The sequence below is a fragment of the Panulirus ornatus genome, chromosome 50 (assembly GCF_036320965.1).
Source record: "Panulirus ornatus isolate Po-2019 chromosome 50, ASM3632096v1, whole genome shotgun sequence".
Lineage (NCBI taxonomy): Eukaryota > Metazoa > Arthropoda > Malacostraca > Decapoda > Palinuridae > Panulirus > Panulirus ornatus.
The window spans coordinates 16,801,909-16,821,738 of record NC_092273.1 but is presented as its reverse complement, the minus strand read 5'-3'; the positions used below and the strand labels follow the sequence as shown (position 1 = coordinate 16,821,738).

The 19,830-nt window shown below is 45.6% G+C and overlaps 1 protein-coding gene across 1 annotated transcript in view; it reads left to right on the top strand.

Moving 5' to 3' along the window:
* Positions 1–19,830, top strand: part of LOC139764642 (cyclin-dependent kinase inhibitor 3-like) — a 1,341,657-nt gene that overhangs the window by 226,020 nt on the left and 1,095,807 nt on the right. Inside the window, exon 2 of the mRNA XM_071691493.1 lies at positions 13,161–13,191. The gene's annotated coding sequence lies outside the window, so the exon portion shown is untranslated. The remainder of the gene's footprint in view (positions 1–13,160; positions 13,192–19,830) is intronic.

Below are 19,830 nucleotides of genomic sequence, written 5' to 3'. Positions count from 1 at the left end.
TCTGCTCTCCATCCATCCACCTCCAATTTGGTCTTCCACTTCTTGTTCCCCCTTACTTCTGACACATATGATCCTCTTTGCCAACCTTTCCTCCTTGATTCTCTCCTTGTGTCCAAACCATTTCAACACACCCTCTTCTGCTCTCTCAATCACACTCTTTTTATTACCACACGTCCCTCTTACCGTTTCATTACTTACTCGATCAAACCACCTCACACCACATATTGTCCTCAAACATCTCACACCACATATTGTCCTCAAACATTTAATTTCCAGCACATCCATCCTCCTCCGCACAACCCTATCTATAGCCCACTCCTCGCAACCATATAACATTGATGGAATCACTATTCCTTCAGATATACCCATTCATGCTCTCCGATACAAGGTTCTCTCTTTCCCCACATTCGTCATCACTCCCAGAACCTTCGCCCCCTCCCCTACCCTATGACCCACTTCTGCTTCTAAAGTTCCATTCGCTGACAAGTACACTCCCAGATATCTAAAACACTTCTTCCTCCAATTTTTCTCCATTCAAACTTACACCCCTACTAACATGTCCCTCAATTTTACTGAACCTAATAATTTTGTTTTTATTCACATTTACTCTCAATTTTCTCCTTTCACGCACTCTTCCAAACTCAGTCACCAACTTTTACAGATTCTCACTCGAATCATCCACCATTGCTGTATTATCGGCGAATAACAACTAACTTCCCAGGTACTCTTATCCTTTCCCCAACAGACTGCATACTCGCCTTCTCTTCAAAACTCTTGCAGATTCTTCCTTCGCTACCACATCCATAAGCAAAATAAACAACTATGGAGACATCACACACCCCTGCCGCAGACTGACCTTCACTGGGAAAACAATCACTTTCCTCTCTTCCTACTCGTACACATGCCTTACAACCTTGATAGATACTTCTCACTGCATCTAGTAGTTTACCCCTCACACCATATGTTCTTAAGACCTTCCACGAAGCATCTCTTTCAGCCCTATCATATGCCTTCGCCAGATCCATAAATGCCATATACATAGCCAGCTGCTTTTTTCAAAGCTTTTCCCACACACATTCTTCAAAGCAAACACCTGATTCACACATCCTCTACCACTTCTGAAACCACACTGCTCTTCCCCAATCTGATACTCTGTACATGCCTTCACCCTCTCTGTCAGTAATCTCACATACAATTTTCCTGGAATACTTAGTAAACTTATGCCTTCGTAGTTTGAACACTCACGTTTATACCTTCTCCCTCTGTGCAGTGACGCTGTGCATGCATTCTTCCAATCCTCAAGTACTTCATCATGATCCATACAGACACTGAATATCCTTACCAACCAGTCAACAATGCAGTCCCCCCCTCTCTTAATGAATTCTTCTGCAATACCTTCCACGAAACTCATTTGTTCCTGTACTCTCAGGATATGTAACATTGAAACCTTTTATCTGTGTTGCTTCTAACGGATCCACAAAGGTCATCCAATAAGTGATATTGCAATCAGTGGCACCTCAAGTCCTAGAGAGCTTAATTTAAAGATAGCAATGTACAAGTGAAAGAGCATTTAACTGTATCTGGAAACACTGTATCTGCATTAAACTCTGTACCCAGTGTACTGATGAGAGTAATGTGGGTTTTAGAAATCACAGGAAATATCTCGTGCTAAAACCGAGAGGGAAAAATAGTCGAGCATAGTTTGAATAAAAGGAGAGAGAGAGAGAGAAAGACAGGAAAAGAAGATCGCATCTGCTCCTGACGCACATGGAGAAAAAAAAAAATAGACTGTCAGGAGGAACGACCCACAATTGAAATTTCACGATAGCAACTTGTTTGGAAATAATGCACGGGAAGGTGGAGAAGGACAGGAGTGACTGAGGTAGAAGTTCACCACCCCTGAGGGAGGGAGAGACTGGCTAACGTTATGTCCCTGCTGACTGGTCATTTCTGACCTGTTCCGGAGTCAGAAATTATGAAGTATTTGTAATTGAGAGAAGAGAGATTTTTTTTTTTTTTTTTACTACACTATTTTTCGTATGTGTTTCCAAGAGACTTTTGAATACTTCATTTTTTTTTCACTCTAATTGAGTTTCAGGCATGCAGACGACACGGACGTAGGATTCATCTCTGTCCAAAGGGAATGTTTGGATTTTCTAGCCTCGGATCCACATTTAGCAGTTGCCAGAACAGATACGTGTCATATGTCCGCATTGGATCAATTCCCTACAAATGTGGAAAGGAATTGTTCATAATCGAAAGATCGACAGAAAACAATCTTTGCTTTCACGTTCTGTGTTCTGTTTGTGGTCTTAATCGTACTGGAGTAGAGTGATAGATGGACTGGATAGTCTTTTAATCTTAATTCTTTGCGATCTTACGGACTGATAGATAGACTATATAGTCTTTGATTTTATAATATTTCCTCGCTCTGTGATCTTATATGCTGATAGATAGACTAAATAGTCACTGATTATAAATCATTTTTTTTTTTTTTTTAGCTCTGTGATCTAACACACTGAAAGATAGAGTAAATAGTCTGTGACTGTATGATATTTCTTTGCTCTGTGATCTGACAGATTGTGAGGTAGGCTAAATAATCTTTGATCTTATATCATTTCTTCGCTCTGTGATCGTAATCGTATTGTGATGGACAGATAGATGGAATACATAGTCTTTGCTTTCATCATCTTTCTCGTCCTTGTGATCATTGCTCGTCTCACTGAAGTCTTCCAGTTACCCTCGCCTGAACCAGACACTCGTTCTTATGGTGTTTTATCAAGTCTTGTTGTATCAGTCATTTTTCTTGCATCATTATGTCGTCCTTACCTGTGCTAAGAAGGTTTCGTCATTTATATTCATTTACGTTTTCATTTTTCTAGGCCTCTTGTTGTCTCTTGGAAACTCCATTTATTTTGATTAGTTTTTTTTTTCCATTCGTCTAACGCTTTTCTGGTCTTGAATCTTATTCTCATCTATAGGCTTTTGGTTGTAGGTATACGAGTCGGTCGAAAATGTTCTCTTGAGCATAAGGGATCAAATCCCTCCCATAGTTCGGAACTTTTTTGGGTTTTAAGTTCTGTAATGATTCCAGTGTCATCCTGTTTTTGTTTTAGAGGTTAAATTCCGTGTCTTTATTAGACAAGCTTCTTTCTACTCGAGGATTGTCATGGATGAAATGAAGCGTCACACACACACACACACACACACACACACACACACACACACACACACACACACACACACACAGGTATGAGTTAAACTATAATCCGTTCCTAATTCTTGACTGAAGTCAGCTAAGGAGTTTTTCCTTAAAAAAAGCATAAATAATGTCGTCAGAGAGTGTTAGTGAATGTTTGAAGGAGTTGTTGGAGTTGGTTCTCGAGGGGAAGGAGGGCACAGCAAACTTGTGTAAGGTAATTCGAACATAATCATTTCTTAAGGTAACACGTCGGTGAAAAACTCCACTGGTGTCCCGAAGGACAGAGGCTTACCCTAAGCAGGGTCAGGAGTTGATTTGATTTAGTAACTGAAAAAGAAAGAAATGCCGTCGTGGTTGTACCTTGTACAAGAAATCAGAATGCTCTGGGTAGTTGGCTGGAAAGGAAGCCATTGTCGACAGTTTGGAACACAAGGATTACATAACGATTTGAAGGAGACGAACATATCGATGATGTGTGCCGATAACTATTGCTCGAGACACACACACAAAAAAAAAGAAAATCGATAATTTTTAAAATTTCTTGTTGAAAATGTTGTCTTGAAAGTCGAAAGTCACATGATTTAGGCTTCTATATTTTACTTTTTTTTATCATAAATATAATGAAAAAAAATTTGATAAGTCTGCGGGCACTTGGCAGACAGTCTTTGTCATACAATTCGCTGTTTAGTATACAAAAGTCTGGTGTTGGGTTACAGGATCTTGTACGGTGCAGAATGGGTCAGAATTTTCGCCATGTTTTCTCACAACCGCTAATCGTACTCATCATCTTTAACACCATTTCTTCCCTCCACTTTTACCAGTTCGGCAATTAAAAAAACAGAAGATAAAAGAGGTAAGTTTTAATTGGCGAGTGAAATGGCGATGGCATACACAGAGGAACAGTGTGGTTTCAGGAGCGGTAGAATATGTGTGGATCGAGTGTTAGCGTTCGGATATTTGGGAAATATTAGAAAAAATGTTAGGGATTAATGTATGTCATTTATGGGAGCCAGAGAAAGCGTATGATTAGGTTGACAGATATACCTTGTGGGAGGCGATTCAGAGATACGGTGTTGGAGGAAAACTACTGCATAAAGTGAGATTTTGTCGAGGGAGTCAAGGTTGTGTGCGAGTAAGACCAAAGGAGGGTGAATGGCTCGAAATGAAGGTGGGGACTATGTCAAGGTTGTGTCATCTCATCATAGCTCTTGAATCTGTTCTTCGAAGGATCGGAGGTGGAAGTAAATAAAAGGTTCTTGGAAAGAAGGGCGGATCTGCAAGGTACTGGGGGTTGAGCTTCGCCTGGGACGTACGCCAATTACTGTTTGCATCCAAAACGTCCCTGGTGGCAGACTCGAGTGAGGAACTGCAAAATGCTGGTGTCCGAGTTCTGGGAGAGTGCGTGAAACGAGGAATTTGAGATTTAATGTTAGTATAATGTGAGGTTATGATTTACTCTAGGGGGGAGGGACAGGTTTGATCATGGAAGGAATCACAGTGTAGGGGAGGGGCGAGGTAGTAAGCAGAGTATCAGTGAGAGAGTTGACGAAGGTAAACTGAAATGTTTTGGAAATACAGAGAGGATGAGCGAAAAGAGTCTAAAATGATATACGTGTTAGAAGTTGAGTGAGACACGGGGATTGGGAGAACAAGTGACAGATGGGAGGTTGAAGTGGAAAAGACATTCAGTTGTCAAGGACTGAACAATTAGGAGGGTGTGAGGCATGCATGAGATAAGAGAGTATTAGAGCGATGATGGTACACAGGGGATGGCGTGCAATCATTACACTGAACCAAGTCATAGGAAGCGGCCAGGGAAACCATGGAAAGGTCTGTGGGGTTTGGCTGTGGATATGAGACTCTGGTTTCGATACATTATACATGACAGCCAGAGAAGGGGTATGACCTTATGAGGCCGTTCTTCGTCCGTTCCTGACGCTTCCTCGCTAAAGTGAACTATAAGACCAGACCTGTTGCCTGCCTCACCTTCTAACATCCCTTGAGAATCCTCCCCTTCTCACTCGACCCCCAACCTGCTTCACCTCCCTCTCATTTCACCTTAACGTACTCCACCCCCACCGCACTCCACCCCACCCTAATCCACCCCTCCCAGGATGCATCGAGGGCGAGCAGCCACTCAGTAAACCTGTCATCTCCTCTTGGTCTCCACTCGACGCCCTTGAGGGAATAACCCAACACCGTATCTAAGTGGCTTGGGGACGGACCAGGCCTGGCGACGATCTCACGGCTTAATGGTGTCTCTTGTGTCTGGGTATATTTCCTCGTCTTGCCTCTGGTTACGTGATACGGTTCATGGAGGAGACGGTCCTTAGCTCTGCGTCAGGGTGTGAGAGAGGTGACGCAAGAGAGACACACGGAGGAAAATCTTCTTCACGGGAAATGATTCAAGAATTTTTCGACCAACAAAGACAGGATTTGGAGCGTCGGAGACGGTCCTCAGTCCTCTATGTCACAGTGCGAGACGGGCTGCAGGAGGGATGTGCTGAGAAAGATATTCTTCACATCTAGTAAAGCCTGAGCTAATTAGCTAACACGGGAAATTAGGATCGTGGGAGACCTACTGTCTCTAGTGACGCTTGTTGCGCGATTCAGAATACTATGGGTCTCCTGCAGCTCTAAGGCTGCACTACACTCAGTAGCAGAGACAGGATGGACTCCTTCGAAGATCTCTGATAAGACTGTACTTTCTTTCATCAACCGATGATAACATACCCTCGCCAAGGGTGACTTTTATCTTGCGGTGTAACCTCGAGCACGTGGAGTCCGGTAACACCCGTAGGTGATTTGATAAAGGTATTTACAGCCGTCAATCTCTTTCATATTCCCGAACTGAGCGGCTATTTAACATTGCATGCGTCTGAGTTCACTCGTTGTGATAGGTACAAACTCACAGGTGAACGTTTTGCTTCGGATGAGGCAAAGTACCTGTCCTTCAAGGCAGGATTGTTGACAAATGAAACGACATAAGCAGTTAGAGTAGATGAAAAGCGAGTTGGAGATGCTCTTAGCTACGTGTAGAAATAGACTTGAAAAATACTTCGCTCGAAATGCAAGAGTTATGTTTTTTGATCCCCTTTACTTGATATATACATTTTAAAGATATTTCTCCTTGCGTATAATGTCAGCTTTTTTTTTCTGTTCCTATTGTGATAATTATCGCAAATAGCCTGGAAAGAACCCGAAGTTTTTTCGTTCTTTTCTTTGTATTTCCATTCGTATATATTGATGACATACCTGGGAATACCCCAGCCCAAGCTTTGATGTATCCTGTTGCTCTAAGGGAGGAGAGGCAAGACCTTCAGCCAATGCCAGAGCTCGGTGAGAAGGAGAGAACACGTTTTGGGAACAAGATTGAAGTGAAATGAAATCCCTACGTATACGAATACATCTTTTCATCTGATCTCAATATCTGGGCTTATCTTTATAAGATTTTTTTTTATGCTATAAAGAAAAAAAAGATTCGAATCGTATACGTTACCAAAAATTTTCTAAAGAAAAAAACTTTTTTAAGGAGGAGTAGAATTTGAAAGGCTTTGGCTTCCATCGAAACACAGAATTTGGCTCTTGGAAATTACTTTGCCACGTAAAGTGGGTCAACGAAAGCTGCCCCTCAGCTTCCAGACGTGATGGGTGGGAGGGAAGGGGGAAATTCTTTACGTTGGAACATAATTGTTGTGTGATCGGCGAGAGAAAATTAATTGTGGTGAGATACTTCACTGAACATGGGCAGCTCAGATCTATCCAGCCTCCTGCAGTAGTTCCATTATACAGCCCCTAGCAACGGCTCCGTTACACAGCCCCTAGCAACGGCTCCGTTACACAGCCCCCAGCAACGGCTCCGTTATACAGCCCCCAGCAACTACTACTAGATACAGCCCCCAACAACGGCTACATAATACAGCCCCCAACAACGGCTACATAATACAGTCCCAGCAACGGCTGTATAATACAGCCCCAACAACGGCTGTATAATACAGCCTTAACAACGGCTACGTAAGACAGCCCAGCAACAGTTTCATTGAGAGCCGTTCAGTACCTTCCTGTATAGCGTACCAGTGAGAGTGCCACCACTCACCCTGAACACCATAGAGAGTGCCACCACTCACTCTGAACACCATAGAGAGTGCCACCACTCACCCTGAACACCATAGAGAGTGCCACCACTCACCCTGAACACCATAGAGAGTGCCACCACTCACCCTGAACACCATGGAGAGTGCCACCACTCACTTTGAACACCTAGATAGTGCCATCACTCTCTCTCTGAACACCATAGAGAGTGCCACCACTCACTTTGAACACCATAGAGAGTGCCACCACGCACTCTGAACACCTAGATAGTGCCATCACTCTCTCTGAACACCATAGAGAGTGCCACCACTCACCCTGAACACCATAGAGAGTGCCACCACTCACCCTGAACACCATGTAGAGTGCCATCACTCACCCTGAACACCATAGAGAGTGCCACCACTCACTCTGAACACCATAGAGTGCGCCACCACTCACCCTGAACGCCATGGAGAGTGCCATCACTCACTCTGAACACCATAGAGAGTGCCACCACTCACTCTGAACACCATAGAGAGTGCCATCACTCACTCTGAACACCATAGAGAGTGCCACCACTCACCCTGAACACCATAGAGAGTGCCACCACTCACTCTGAACACCATAGAGAGTGCCATCACTCTGAACACCATAGAGAGTGCCACCACTCACCCTGAACACCATAGAGAGTGCCATCACTCTCTCTGAACACCATAGAGAGTGCCACCACTCACTCTGAACACCTAGATAGTGCCATCACTCTCTGAACACCATAGAGAGTGCCACCACTCACTCTGAACACCTAGATAGTGCCATCACTCTCTCTGAACACCATAGAGAGTGCCACCACGCACTCTGAACACCTAGATAGTGCCATCACTCTCTCTGAACACCATAAAGAGTGCTATCACTCACTCTGTTGCTTGCCGGAGTTCCGGCGACGTCAAAGGGACTCATTTAAGGCCAGGGAGGAGGTGATCTTTCAGGATCACGTGTTGAATAGCCGGCCAGAGAGAGTTACCCCGGGTCATGGCCCCAGCACTACTCTCTACACCCCAGATTAATTTATGTAAGAGGTCGTGCCCTCTATTACCCCCCCCCCCCTTCCTCTCTCTCTCTCTCTCTCTCTCTCTCTCTCTCTCTCTCTCTCTCTCTCTCTCTCTCTCTCTCTCTCTCTCTCTCTCTGGAGCAGGTGGTAAGTGGGGCCACCAGCCAGGGAGATATATTACCTCTTCCACCCACTTCAGTGGCTGTCAGGGTCTTACACCTTGGGGCCCCAGGTCGCTAAATACCTTGTCTCAGGTAGCCGTAGGTAGGTAGGTAGGTAGGTCGATAGATAGGTTGTAAGGGTAGGGAGGTTGGAAGGCGGTCTACGCACGCCTGGCCTGGCTTCCACACCACCCTCGGGGTCCAACCCTCACTTCCAACACAGTCATCCTCCAGCATCGTGGGCCTCACCCGCCTGCGTCATGTGATGATACATCGGCTCGTCTGCCCCACCACACCGTAACCCAAGGTCGTCCCTCACATAGTCAACTAGAATAGATGAAGATAACTAGAATAGATAAGGAGAAATAATTAGCCCCGATAGGGTTATTGGTAGAGCGCGCGTGTGACCGCCTCGCGAGATCAGATGACATACGACGCTAAATCCTTGTACATTACATGAGGCCAAATGCTCTTACCCCGTGAGGTGACTCCAGTGTATATGGAAAATGATATACTTCATGGTAGAGAATCGACACTAGGAAGCACGAAGCTGTCAGTAATCTGCCCTTGACTTTAATCTTAGATTATCTCTGCTCTGTAGAACATCAGGGAACCCCTTTCTTTTTTTTTTTTTCTACATTTTGTTTACAGAGTGAGGCGTGACCCACAAGGGTAAAGTTTCGTTGTATATTGCATAAATGTATGTAAAGAAATCAATGGATTTTTTTTTTATATATATAGTTTTCCATTTTATCGAAAAAGAAATCCGTAGCTTCGTATGAGGTAAACACACACACACACACACACACACACACACACACACACACACACACACACATACACACACACACACACACACAATGTGTGTGTGTGTGTGTGTGTGTGTGTGTGTGTGTGTGTGTGTGTGTGTGTGAGAGAGAGAGAGAGAGAGAGAGAGAGAGAGAGAGAGAGAGAGAGAGAGAGAGAGTCTTATTGATGATGAAAGTGACGGGCGAGACACCACGGAATAACCAGAAGCATTAGAGTGTTTATGTATGGTTGTGGAGTACCTCCTCAGTCATATGAACCACTTGCAAGTGTTCTTGTATGTCATGCGTGTGTGTGTGTGTGTGTGTGTGTGTGTGTGTATGTGGCATTCTACTCTCGCCACACTAGTGTGTGGTGTTCCTGTTATCCATCCACCGTGACACACCGCCTCGAAAGGACCCAATGGTCTGTTGCGGTCTGAACTCCTCTGTCTGTATTCCATGATGACAACCCACCTTGCAAGCCTTCAAACTACTTCACTCTTGAGAAATTACTGTATACTTTTGATGATTATATGTATGTCCAAATATTTGTTCCTTGAATCCGTCGCTGCGGTACGCCGTTTTGGGTGTAGTGAAGATCCGTCGTCCAGGTTTATATCCCGACATAATCCCACAGAACTCCTGGCGACACCGTAGATTGGTATATGCAAGACCACGTAAGGTTGGACATGTCATGCAGATTGTATGATTTGCTGTGTGTTTGTTTGGGAGAAGACACGTCTCAGTCGTCCCTTGTATTCTGTCAGTTGGCCAAGCTTCTGCAAGGTGTGTGGGACATTAGTGTGGCGAATGCCTTGCTTGGATTTGACTGATTACGGTAACAATGGAACATTGATCATGTCTCGTCTTCCAAGATTTTGACGTATGTCACAGTCATCTAACAATATTGGTTCAGCTTAAGAAAGGCAATTATGTGAAGCTAATATCCTGTTATATACTGTCGTATTCAAAATTAAAGAAATGATACCAAAATTTATGTAGGTTAGGTAAATAAGTGGATCCATCTTCTACAATTCAGTGAAAATGTTCAGTGTATACAACTAAAAGCCAGATTTTCTACCTAATCACCTAAGCTAATGAGTAATTGGACATTTGTCATTTAGTTAATGAGACGGAAATCATTTACATAATTTCATTATTAACATGAATGTTATGCAGCCTGATGCTGTATCAGCCATTAGATGTATCAGCGCCTCTCTCATTAACTGTGATTATCAACGAATTACATATATTCACCTTTTACTTTCATAGATTGAACGCTTCATTCAGCTAGTAACATGTGGCTTCTGTCATTGACTTCATTAAGAGGCTTTGATCTGATTTCATTCATTTCCTATAACTCCAGGTTCATGACCCTTGCGTATTTATAGCTTGTCCTTTGACCTGATCGTTAAGGGTCAGGTCACTACCGTGACACACAAGGGTACGTACCATCGTGCTCAAGAGATTGTCTGTCCAGGCAAATCACCCGGGTATTTCTTTTTTTTTTTCAGTTATTACGAGAAGGAAGGGAAAATGGGACGAATGGGGCTTTTGGTCTTATGGTGAAAGGATTTGACTCCGTTTTCTTTCATATGGAAAGGTAGCATCGCTGTCAGGGTCTTCCATAGAACAAAACGGTAAAGGCTTTTAAATAATTCACATGTTCATACTGAGTATACACCATATATCAGTCAGTATCGACCCTCGATTTCGTATCGTTAGAAAGATCTTCGACTTTACCAGACAGAAATACCACGTATATTTTATGCATGAAATTGATAGCAGTAGGAAAAAGAAATAAATGGCCATTGAATTTTGTCTGTAAAACTTTTCGTGATGTTAATTCAAGCTATTCCCATCGGAGGTTCACGCCCTCTGTAGATAAATGGAAAAAACGCTCCATTAACGTTTTACGAAACATTGATAACTCAGGCCTTAGGCGGGAGAACAGATTTAGTTATGTAGTGTTTTCCAACAACAGAGTTTTACCGCGAGGAAAATCTTTCTCAACGGCAAAGAATGGATGGACTCGAGGGGATGACACCGCCCCACATGCATTCTGCTGTGGGCCTTTGCATGTCATACCGTTGTGATGGCAGAACCTGCCACATGAGATGGATAACGTGATATCAAGGGATGAGGTTTGACCTGACACAAGGTGTGATGTGCGTCATAATGGGGAGGGGAAAGGATAAGACGAGGGGGGATGATGTGGGTATGAGAGGTGGTGGGTGCTGGTGTGTGTGTGTGTGCAGACCACAGTGAATGATGGTAGACTGGCAGACTTGCGCTGAGGGGGCGACCTACCTACCTACCTACCTACCTACCTACCTACCTACCTACCTTCCTACCTACCTTCCTACCTACCTACCTACCTACCTACCTACCTACCTACCTACCTACCTACCTACCTACCTACCTACCTACCTACCTACCTACCTACCTACCTACCTACCTACGAGTATGTGCGACGAGATGATCCTAAGAAGGAACTTACCATGTATTGAGAGAGAGAGAGAGAGAGAGAGAGAGAGAGAGAGAGAGAGAGAGAGAGAGAGAGAGAGAGAGAGAGAGCCATTGCATCGAACCACCGTCCCATCAACCTTACCTTCAGATTTAAGAAAACTGTTAGAAACAACAGACCAAAATCGTTACATCCTCAGGAGACAACAGATTGATAGATATAATCGACTATCAACTTTTTTTTCGAAATAAAAGAGATCGTAATGTTACCCAACCTGACTGAATATTTTTGTCGTGTATATGATAACATCTGGGACTCCAAGAACCCGTCGATGCTACTACATTCTTGGACCTTGATGAAAACCTTCGATAAAGCACCTCATAAAATATTGATGAGTAGACTGGAAGCTGATGGCATAGGATGTCGAATTGGTGTGTGGACAGCGGACTGGCCATCAGAAAGGAAACAAAAAGAGAGGCATTAAGTAGGAAAAACGCGCCCGAATGGCTTCATGTGACGAGCGGGGTTCCGCAAGGTTCGGTACGAGAACCCATGGTTTTCATCATCCACACAAACTGACCTCGCCAGTAGAATCGCAAAAATTCTTTAAAGCCACGAGGTCAGGTCATCGAGCCCACTCAAAGAGTGTCTGGCTGAGGATATTCAGAGGGATTTAGACACAATGTTGGCGTCGTGTGAGACCCGAGCAAATGCATTGGTTTGCCAAAACCATAAACCACGGATAGAAATGCTTGACGAACCATTATTACAGGTTAGATAACAAACGAACCTCGGAGTGAGTATCATTTCTGACCTTGATGAGGTAGACAGTCATAAGCTGCATGCAGTAAGGTGAACAGGGTACTAGTTTTCATAGCTAGATATGTGAATTACGATAGGATACAATACTTGCCTTGTAGAACGCTCTGTTCAGACCTCAATTAGAATACAATATTCAGTTTTGTTCAGCGATCCTGATGAACTGGAACGAATTCAAAGAAGAGCTACCACGCTTATTTCTCACTCAGGATTAAGCCATATGAGGGAAGACTCGTACCTGAAATTATCCTCCCTTTAAAAGCACGTACTCAGAAGAGATCAAATCGAAGTTTTCGAAAAACTAAGCAGTTTCGACAGCATAACACCTGAAGACCTTATCATTTAAACAGATTCAGTTACTAGAAATAATGGTGTGAGGATAAAAGGACAAAGAAATATGTAATAAGAGTCTGTCTTTATTTTTTTTAAGCCTTTCAGAGTAGTTGAACATAGGTATGAACTACATCCAGATGCTGTAGATGCAAAGGCTTGTAATACCTTCACATCAACTCTGGACAAGTACTTGAGTGATATTTGTTATCAGCAAATTAACCTGCTTATCTGTCTTATCATTCAACGTTGTCTTTCTTTTTTTCATTTTCAGAATCCAGCTCGAGTGCCGTGGTCTTCAAAAGGTAGGCAACTTTCTTATGATATTTCCTTGGCAGTCTCTCTCTCTCTCTCTCTCTCTCTCTCTCTCTCTCTCGTACAACACAGCGGGTTTTTTTTTTCTTCTTATCTTTTCCCTTTCGAATGTTGAGCCGGAGGGAGATATGGTTACAGACGTGCCTTCTGCTTTAATCTCATGTTTCTATTACTCCGTTAAGTCTAGTTTTTAGCAGGTAACCTCGACATAGACGAGCTCCCCACGTCCTCCCTACCAGTCGACACCACAGGGCTTTAACTAGATCCTTACTGGTCAGGGGAAAAACGCTCTTTAAGTACACCCTGGCCTTTAAATTGATCTTTAGAGATCAGGTTACAAAGGCTAGCCAAAGGACGGGAAAAAAATAAAGAAACGCAGGGAAGACGGTAGGGAAGACAATGATACACCCGTGATGAACACCTTGGTCTTGTGGCCTGGGTAGGGACCACAAGCTTTGTGACCAGGGCAACTGTCGACGACGGCCAGCGGTCACACTGAGTCAGGTCTTGAGGGATCTCCATCTTTCTTTCTTTGGCCATGATAGAATCCCTCTGATGTTGCTGGAACTGCAGGTGGTCTCAGAGTGAGAGGTCTCTCTCTCTCTCTCTCTCTCTCTCTCTCTCTCTCTCTCTCTCTCTCTCTCTCTCTCTCTCTCTCACGGACGCGCACCATACAAACAGGCACCGGCGAAGCCAAAGGTGAAGGCGATGACCTACTGCAGGATGGGTCTGGCCTTGCTGACGGGGAAGGATCGGGTGGAATTTTACCCTCCTCCTCTGTCTTTAAATCACCTTCTTTGATATGGTTATTCCAGGTACTCTTACCTTTGCCTTTTATTATCTTTTTTTCTAACCAGGTATATACATTTCCTTAGGTAAATGAACACTAGGGAGATGGTGTTTGGTCTATGTCACGCATGACGCTGTGCTGAACCAACTGCCTCTCTCAGTGGCTGTATACTTTCTGATATTTTGCGTAAGCCTCAACTGTGTGCGTTCAGTGTACTACCCACGTAGGAGGAGAAGTCTGTTGTTGGTCTGTGACAGATAATAATCGCTCGTGTGGGTCTGTGTTACCTGGTCTGCTGCTCTACCATTAAGGTAATGGGTTACTTTAAATTGCATGGGTGGTATTTGCGGAATAAAGCCCAGATTACCGTAAATCGGATGCCATCCTCTCAGATTATGAGGTAAAGACCAGAGTATAAGATCATTGAAATTCATGACCAATTTCATTGCATTGCTTTAAAGTGAAGAGGATAATTCCGACGTGACTTAATCAAGATACCAATAAAACTAATGCGTTCGTAGAAGCTCCCATAACCCGCCTGTGGATTCATCCGGATCCAGAACTATACCTTTAAGCCTCAAACCCACGACCAGACTGGGGACCCCCGTTTACCCCCCCTAGCTGTGCTCAACGCTTGAAGCAGTATGCCGACATAAACACCGGTAGGAAATGGCTGCTTATGTATCCCCAAAAAGGTTATTAAAGTGGAGAAGAGCCGTTCGAGCCCCCGCTTAAACAACAGTAAGGCAATGTGAGTGTGGCCAGGAGAGCGTGTGGATGGTGTGTTGTGGCGCCTGAACCCCAGCCAACACATCACGGTGTGGGAAGTTACACCACCAGATTATTACCCCAAAAGGCCTCGGGAGTCTGACGTGAGGACCCGTAGCCAGATAACAGAGTACGTTGGCTGCTCATATATTGTCTGGCGAGTGTTGAGGATTTGAGGGTAGAAAGGAACGGAAGTGGGTGTGTATAGAATGTTGGTGGGATGATGAGTTTAGAAATGTGAAAATGGGATGAGTGACCAGGATTTGACAGTGAATATCGATGAGTGTTTAATGTTACTATGTACACATTATATCCATGGGGTTTTATCATGCTGTGTAGAGTACTGCATTGGACTTAGAGAAGGAAGGAAAGAAAGTGAACTGAAGCGGTGTGGTATACAGGGGTCGACGTGCTTTCGGTGGACTGAACCAGGGCATGTGAAGCGTCCGGGGTAAGCCATGGAAAGCTGTGTAGGGCCTGGATGTGGATAGGGAGCTGTGATTTCGGTGCATTATTACATGACAGCTAGAGAATGGATTGTGAGCTGATGCGGTCTTCTTCGTCCTTTCCCGGCGCTTCCTCGCTAACACGGGAAACGGCGGACTCCGCCTGATAGTGACACGGCGAGTGGGAAGGAGGTCACGTCAGCGAGGCTTCATCGTCGTCAGGGGACGGAAAGGAGTACAGAGAGCGTCGTCATGGGCCATCCTGTCCCAGAGATGCCTACCTTACCCCGCTCCTGCGTGGGGTGAAGCTGCGAAGCGGCAGACGAGCTGTGAATGTGATTTCATGGTTGCTTAAGCTACCATCACCCAGTTTACGCCTGGTACCCATTTAACGACCAGCACTAAAGTGCTGGATGAACGGCTGGGTTAGCTGTGAGCCAGCTGTTTTGGAGTGACGCAAGTTGATGGAGGAATGGGTTCGACGTAAGATGTTGGAGGTATGGAGTGACGCAAGATGTTCAAGAAACGGAGCAACGCAAGATGGTGGAGGGGTGGAGTGACGCAAGATGCTGGAGGGAGGAAGTGAAGCAAGATCTTTAAGGAAAGGAATGACGCAAGATGTTGGAGTGACGAATGATGTGTTGGAGTGATGATGTGACGCAAGGTGGCGAGTGGATAGGATTTAACGCGGGATAGAGAGAGATGGTGTAACGCAAGGTAATGAGAGATGGTGTGACGAAAGATGTAGAAGGGCGATGGGACGCAAGACTGAGAGCGGTTGTGTGACGCAAGTCGTGGATGGATAGGGTGACGCAGTTTGTTGAAGGGAGAGGAAGTGACGCAAGATATGAAGAGATTAATATTAAACGCACAATATGGATGGAGAGATACGATGTGACGCAGTATATGGAGTGAAGGTGTGACGCAAGATGCGGTGGGATAGTGCGGCACGAGTAGCAGAGAATAGAGGGTGTGACGCAAGGCAAAGGACGCCAGGTTCATTGATCTTAATGTGTTGGTGGGTGCTTATATTGGCACCTTGGTTAACACGGCAGTATAGGCAAGGTTGATTGGTCTTCGTTTATTATGAGCGCTTATCCAAGCTAACGACTAACACGGCACTTTAAGCTCGGTTGAATAGTCTTACGTATTTGACGCTTCTACTAGCCCATGTATAATACAGCATTGGAAACTAAGTTAACTGGTCTTGCGTTTTTGTTAGTCTCTTTTCCTAGCATAGAGTTAACACAGCAGTGGAAGCTAGGATAATTTGATATTGATTTTAAGGTTAGAGCTTTTCCTTACATAGGGTTAACATGGCATTGAGGGCTAGGTAAATTGGTCATAATTTTCAGGTAGGTGCATTTCCTAGCATAGAGTTAACACGGCAGTGAAGGCTAGGTTGATTAACCGTAACTTTTCGTTCAGTTGTTCTTTTCCTAGCATAGAGTTAACACGGCACTGGAGGCTAGGTTGATTGGTCTAACATTTTTTTTGAGGGGGGGTGTTTATCCTGGCGCGTGGTTAACATGACAGTAGACTGTAGATTGAGCGCTTATAACTTGAGATGTTTTTTCAGACGCTAAGGTGAACAATTTATTTAGGCTTTCAGGGAAGGACGATAAACATATCCATATGTTTTCCTTATAAAAAATCTTTAGTAGGCTGTGGTTGAAGGATGGTGGATGTGGTAGGCTGTGGTTGAAGGATGGTGGATGTGGTAGGCTGTGGTTGAAGGATGGTGGATGTGGTAGGCTGTGGTTGAAGGATGGTGGATGTGGTAGGCTGTGGTTGAAGGATGGTGGATGTGGTAGGCTGTGGTTGAAGGATGGTGGATGTGGTAGGCTGTGGTTGAAGGATGGTGGATGTGGTAGGCTGTGGTTGAAGGATGGTGGATGTGGTAGGCTGTGGTTGAAGGATGGTGGATGTGGTAGGCTGTGGTTGAAGGATGGTGGATGTGGTAGGCTGTGGTTGAAGGATGGTGGATGTGGTAGGCTGTGGTTGAAGGATGGTGGATGTGGTAGGCTGTGGTTGAAGGATGGTGGATGTGGTAGGCTGTGGTTGAAGGATGGTGGATGTGGTAGGCTGTGGTTGAAGGATGGTGGATGTGGTAGGCTGTGGTTGAAGGATGGTGGATGTGGTAGGCTGTGGTTGAAGGATGGTGGATGTGGTAGGCTGTGGTTGAAGGATGGTGGATGTGGTAGGCTGTGGTTGAAGGATGGTGGATGTGGTAGGCTGTGGTTGAAGGATGGTGGATGTGGTAGGCTGTGGTTGAAGGATGGTGGATGTGGTAGGCTGTGGTTGAAGGATGGTGGATGTGGTAGGCTGTGGTTGAAGGATGGTGGATGTGGTAGGCTGTGGTTGAAGGATGGTGGATGTGGTAGGCTGTGGTTGAAGGATGGTGGATGTGGTAGGCTGTGGTTGAAGGATGGTGGATGTGGTAGGCTGTGGTTGAAGGATGGTGGATGTGGTAGGCTGTGGTTGAAGGATGGTGGATGTGGTAGGCTGTGGTTGAAGGATGGTGGATGTGGTAGGCTGTGGTTGAAGGATGGTGGATGTGGTAGGCTGTGGTTGAAGGATGGTGGATGTGGTAGGCTGTGGTTGAAGGATGGTGGATGTGGTAGGCTGTGGTTGAAGGATGGTGGATGTGGTAGGCTGTGGTTGAAGGATGGTGGATGTGGTAGGCTGTGGTTGAAGGATGGTGGATGTGGTAGGCTGTGGTTGAAGGATGGTGGATGTGGTAGGCTGTGGTTGAAGGATGGTGGATGTGGTAGGCTGTGGTTGAAGGATGGTGGATGTGGTAGGCTGTGGTTGAAGGATGGTGGATGTGGTAGGCTGTGGTTGAAGGATGGTGGATGTGGTAGGCTGTGGTTGAAGGATGGTGGATGTGGTAGGCTGTGGTTGAAGGATGGTGGATGTGGTAGGCTGTGGTTGAAGGATGGTGGATGTGGTAGGCTGTGGTTGAAGGATGGTGGATGTGGTAGGCTGTGGTTGAAGGATGGTGGATGTGGTAGGCTGTGGTTGAAGGATGGTGGATGTGGTAGGCTGTGGTTGAAGGATGGTGGATGTGGTAGGCTGTGGTTGAAGGATGGTGGATGTGGTAGGCTGTGGTTGAAGGATGGTGGATGTGGTAGGCTGTGGTTGAAGGATGGTGGATGTGGTAGGCTGTGGTTGAAGGATGGTGGATGTGGTAGGCTGTGGTTGAAGGATGGTGGATGTGGTAGGCTGTGGTTGAAGGATGGTGGATGTGGTAGGCTGTGGTTGAAGGATGGTGGATGTGGTAGGCTGTGGTTGAAGGATGGTGGATGTGGTAGGCTGTGGTTGAAGGATGGTGGATGTGGTAGGCTGTGGTTGAAGGATGGTGGATGTGGTAGGCTGTGGTTGAAGGATGGTGGATGTGGTAGGCTGTGGTTGAAGGATGGTGGATGTGGTAGGCTGTGGTTGAAGGATGGTGGATGTGGTAGGCTGTGGTTGAAGGATGGTGGATGTGGTAGGCTGTGGTTGAAGGATGGTGGATGTGGTAGGCTGTGGTTGAAGGATGGTGGATGTGGTAGGCTGTGGTTGAAGGATGGTGGATGTGGTAGGCTGTGGTTGAAGGATGGTGGATGTGGTAGGCTGTGGTTGAAGGATGGTGGATGTGGTAGGCTGTGGTTGAAGGATGGTGGATGTGGTAGGCTGTGGTTGAAGGATGGTGGATGTGGTAGGCTGTGGTTGAAGGATGGTGGATGTGGTAGGCTGTGGTTGAAGGATGGTGGATGTGGTAGGCTGTGGTTGAAGGATGGTGGATGTGGTAGGCTGTGGTTGAAGGATGGTGGATGTGGTAGGCTGTGGTTGAAGGATGGTGGATGTGGTAGGCTGTGGTTGAAGGATGGTGGATGTGGTAGGCTGTGGTTGAAGGATGGTGGATGTGGTAGGCTGTGGTTGAAGGATGGTGGATGTGGTAGGCTGTGGTTGAAGGATGGTGGATGTGGTAGGCTGTGGTTGAAGGATGGTGGATGTGGTAGGCTGTGGTTGAAGGATGGTGGATGTGGTAGGCTGTGGTTGAAGGATGGTGGATGTGGTAGGCTGTGGTTGAAGGATGGTGGATGTGGTAGGCTGTGGTTGAAGGATGGTGGATGTGGTAGGCTGTGGTTGAAGGATGGTGGATGTGGTAGGCTGTGGTTGAAGGATGGTGGATGTGGTAGGCTGTGGTTGAAGGATGGTGGATGTGGTAGGCTGTGGTTGAAGGATGGTGGATGTGGTAGGCTGTGGTTGAAGGATGGTGGATGTGGTAGGCTGTGGTTGAAGGATGGTGGATGTGGTAGGCTGTGGTTGAAGGATGGTGGATGTGGTAGGCTGTGGTTGAAGGATGGTGGATGTGGTAGGCTGTGGTTGAAGGATGGTGGATGTGGTAGGCTGTGGTTGAAGGATGGTGGATGTGGTAGGCTGTGGTTGAAGGATGGTGGATGTGGTAGGCTGTGGTTGAAGGATGGTGGATGTGGTAGGCTGTGGTTGAAGGATGGTGGATGTGGTAGGCTGTGGTTGAAGGATGGTGGATGTGGTAGGCTGTGGTTGAAGGATGGTGGATGTGGTAGGCTGTGGTTGAAGGATGGTGGATGTGGTAGGCTGTGGTTGAAGGATGGTGG